The following is a 4,286-nucleotide window of genomic DNA, read 5'->3' on the forward strand; positions in this document are numbered from 1 at the left end:
CTGGCTAGTTTTATGTCAATTTGACACAAGCTTAAAGTCATCTGAAATGAAGGGACCTTAGTTGAAAAAATGCCTCCCTAAGATCCTGCTGTAGGGCATCTTTTTATTAGTGATTAATGAGGGAGGGTCCAGGTCATTGTGAATGGTGCCAATTGATGGTCCTGGGTTCTCTAAGAAAGCAGGCTGAGCAAGCCATGAGGAGCAAGTGAGTAAGCAGCACCCCTCCGTGGCCTCTGCTTCAGTTCCTGCCTCCAGGTTCCTGCCCTGCTTGAGTTCCTGCCCTCACAGCTTTTGATGATGAACTGTTAATGGAACTGTGAGTGAAATAAACCCTTTCCTCCCCAAGTTGCTTTTGTTCATGGTGTTTCATCACGGCAATAGTGACCCTACGATAGGGATATAGCTCAGTTAGTAGAGTGCTTGCTTACCTAGCATGCACAGAGTTCTGCATTTGATCACTCACATTGTATAAAATGGGGCTTGGTGGCGCACATTTACAATCCTAGCAATAGAGAGGTAGTAGAAAGCAGATCAGGAGGACAAGTCCAGGCAGGCTATATAGAGAAGCCTCTGTTAAAAGACTATCTTTTAACATGAATGATGTAGCCCAGCAAGACAATTTTTTTTTCTGTAAAATGTATGTACTGCGGTAGCCTCTGACTTTTATCCCTAAAGCAAGGGAGAATGTGGTACTTCCTTCTCTTGACTGACTAATTTGGAAAGCTGAATGAAGGAAATTGGGGAGATTGACCTCTCAGGGCAACCTGCTTGTAGGAATGCAGCACATCCTTTATATAAACAAACATTTTTGTGTTCTTAATTGTTGTTGTTGTTGTTTTTTTCCTTCCTAATTTTTTTTTTCAAGACAAGGTTTCTCTGTGAAACAGCCCTGGCTGTCCTGGAACTTGCTTTGTAGACCAGGCTAGCCTCAAACTCACAGAGATCAACCTGCCTTGGCCTCCAAAGTGCTGGGATTAAAGGCGTGTGCCACCACTGCCCGGCACAGACTTTTTTTTCTTCCTAATTTTTATGTGCATAGGTATTTTGTCTGTGTACCACATTGTGCCCATGGAGGCTGAAAGTGGGTGTCAGATGCCTTAGAACTGGAGTTAGCACATGTGAGCCACCATGTGAGTGCTGGGGATTCAATCCCATCTCTCCAGCCCCAGGTAAAATTTTTGCCTACACATGAGCTGGAGAGATGGTCCAGTGGTTAAGAGCACTGACTGCTCTTCCAGAGGACCTGAATTAAGTTCCCAGCACCCACTTCAGGTGTTAGACAACCACTTGTAACTCTAGTTCCAAAGGATCCCAGGCTGTCTTCTGGCTTTAATGGGCACCCATTATACATGATAGGCACGTGCACATTCATGCATGCAGGCTCACATACAGACACACAAACATACACATAAATAAAAATTAATCTTAAGCCAGACAGTGGTGGTGCATACCTTAAATCCCAATACTCAGGAGGCAGAGGCAGGCAGTTTCTCTGTGAGTTCGAGGGCAGCCTGGTCTACAAAGGGAGTTCCAGGACAGCCAGTACTATACAGAGAAACCCTATCTCAAAAAAACCAAAATAATAATAATAATAACAATAATAATAATAATAATAATAATAATAAATTAAATAAATCTTTAAAAAATTGAATTCCTTTGCATGGAAGCCTTAAAAAGTGGGGGAAGATTTATAGTATATTGGTCCTTGGCTGGCCAGCCAAGTTTATTTTTATTTGTATTCATTTGTCTTGAGTTTGCCAAGGGGGTCAGAAGAGGGTGCTGGACCCCCTGAAATTGTAGTTACAGGTGGCTGTGAGTTTAGCAGGGTGCTAAAACTGAACCTGCTCCAAACTCTCCAGCCAGCTTTGTCAAGAAAGACAACCGTTTCTCATGCCTGGGTTACATGAGATGCTGTGTCATTTAAAAAAGAAAAAAAGAAGAAAGAAGAAAAGAAAAAGAGAAGCCAGGCGGTGGTGGTGCAAGCCCAGCACTCAGGAGGCAGAGGCAAGGTGGGTAAAGACCCTGAGTTTGAGCTCTGGGACCCACAGTGGAAGGAGAGGACCAGCTCCCTAAAATTGTCCTCTGACCACACGATGTGCTGTGGAGTGTAGCCACCCTGGCACTCATGAGCTTGCACCCCAAATACATCTCTCACACACAAATAAATAAACTTTAAATTAAAAAGTAAAAGGGGGAAAAAAAACGTTTAAGCTGTGCCTGGTGCTAAACATCTGTAACAGCAGCATATGAGGAGGCTGAGGAAGGAAACCCAGGAGACCAAGGATAACACGGGATATATAATGGGACCAGTCTCAAAAACAAAACCATAGGCCAGGTATGGTGCCAGGTGTGGTGGCACACATCTTTAATCCCAGAGCTCTGGAGGCCACTCAGAGTGTAAGGCCAGGCTGGTCTAGGTAGTAAATTCCAGGTCAGTCAGGGATACACAGTGAGATCATATCACAAATAAATAAGTAATGAATAGATAAATAGAACATTAAAAAAAATGAAATAAAAGTCATTGATGCCAGGAGGTGGTGGCACACGCCTTTAATTGCAGCAACTCTGTGAGTTCGAGAGGCACAATGCAGCACTGGAGGCAGAGCCAGGTGGATCTCTGTGAGTTCGAGGCCAGCCTGGTCTACAGAGCAAGATCCAGGACAGGCACCAAAATGACACCGAGAAACCCTGTCTCGAAAAACCAAAACCAAAACCAAAAAAAAAAAAAAAAAAAAAAAAGTTATTGGCAATCAAACAACAGAAGTTATTAGGGTTTTGTTTTGGTGTGTGTGTGTGTGTGTGTGTGTGTGTGTGTGTGTGTGTGTGTGTGTGTGAGAGAGAGAGAGAGAGAGAGAGAGAGAGAGAGAGAGACTGTATGTCAAATTCCTGGGGTTTGATTACCCAGGGATCCTGCTAAACTTTCCCCTCAGCATTGAAGGCAGAGAGAGACAGACAGACATTCAGACGACGCTGCTGGTGAGCGTGGCTTGAGCAGCCGCAAGCTGGAAACATAACCTGGGGCATGACAAAGACTTCAGCCTAAGCCTCTGAGTTGCTTCTAATGATGGCTGGTGACCAGTGGGGTCTGCTCTTGGTCTGTGCTGGTTCTTCCAGTTTCATCCTCTGTGAACCTGGGGAGATTGTAAGACGGTGTGATATCTGTGCCTCTCTCAGGGAGCTCTTAAAACCATTAAGCCTGGTGAGAGCCCGAGGGGCCCTTTGCTGTCAAGCCAACCGCTTTAGCAATAGCACGGGAAAGATCTGTGAGTAGTGAGCCCCAACTTACAGGGCGGGCTGAGCAAAGCTGGTCTTGGGCAGTTTGGTGGTAGCCAAATCCCTGTTGCAGCAGAGCAGCTACCTCAGGGTTAGAGGTCAACTCCTCCTCTCTTGACACAGCTGGTGGTGGTGGTAGGGGAAACGGGGCGGGCCGGGGTGGGGGGGGGGGAGGAGATCTCTCCCAGCATTGAGCCCCTCAGTCTGCAGGAAAAGGTTCCGCTTAGAGGCCATTGTCCAGATGAGAAAAGTCTTGGGAGGTGGGTGGGACAGGAAGAAAGTAGAGGCGGGAGCAGCTTTGTTCTTGGTGTTCCCTGTCGAGATGGGAGGGGGGCGGGGGAAAAGCCGGTATCCAGCTCTAGTTCAGCCCATATGCCACCTCCTGCAGCCCTCCGCCCCTTTTCTTTGCCTCACGTCCCTCTCAAGGATCTTCTGAGCTGTGCTAACCGAACCCTTTGTGTTGGGTCATGAAGAATGTGTAAGAGTTCCCCAAGGGATGAGATAATTCTTTTTCCTTTTTCTTTCTTTCTTTTCTTTTTTTTTTTTTTTTTTTTTTTTTTTTTGAGACATAGTTTTACTATGTAGCTCTGGCTGGCCTGTAACTCAGAGAGATCCGCCTGCCTCTGCCTGCCTCCCAAGCGCGGGAATTAAAGGTGAGCAGCATTACACCCGGTTCCTAGAGAGGAATTCTTTACTAATCCACAGCTGAGACAAAAAGCATGGCGTGGGAGACACACGGGGGTGGGTGGGGAATAGACAAAGTAGTGATCCGTGAAAACTGGCCACACAGATTTGGTAATCTCTGGACAAAGGCAAAGACAGTGGATGTGGGGCCCAGAGGGGATAGGTAATTGTCTTCGGCATTATGAGAATGTGCACGTAGCTCAGTCGTGAGTGGAAAACAGCCTTCTCCAAACCACAGCCCAGCTTCCCACGCTGGAGACCCACCTCCGGACTACAAGTCCCAGCAGGCCCTGCACAGCTGCGCATGCGTCCTTGGGGCCCCCTGGCGA

Source organism: Onychomys torridus, chromosome 8 (genome assembly GCF_903995425.1).
Source record: "Onychomys torridus chromosome 8, mOncTor1.1, whole genome shotgun sequence".
In the NCBI taxonomy this organism is placed as follows: domain Eukaryota; kingdom Metazoa; phylum Chordata; class Mammalia; order Rodentia; family Cricetidae; genus Onychomys; species Onychomys torridus.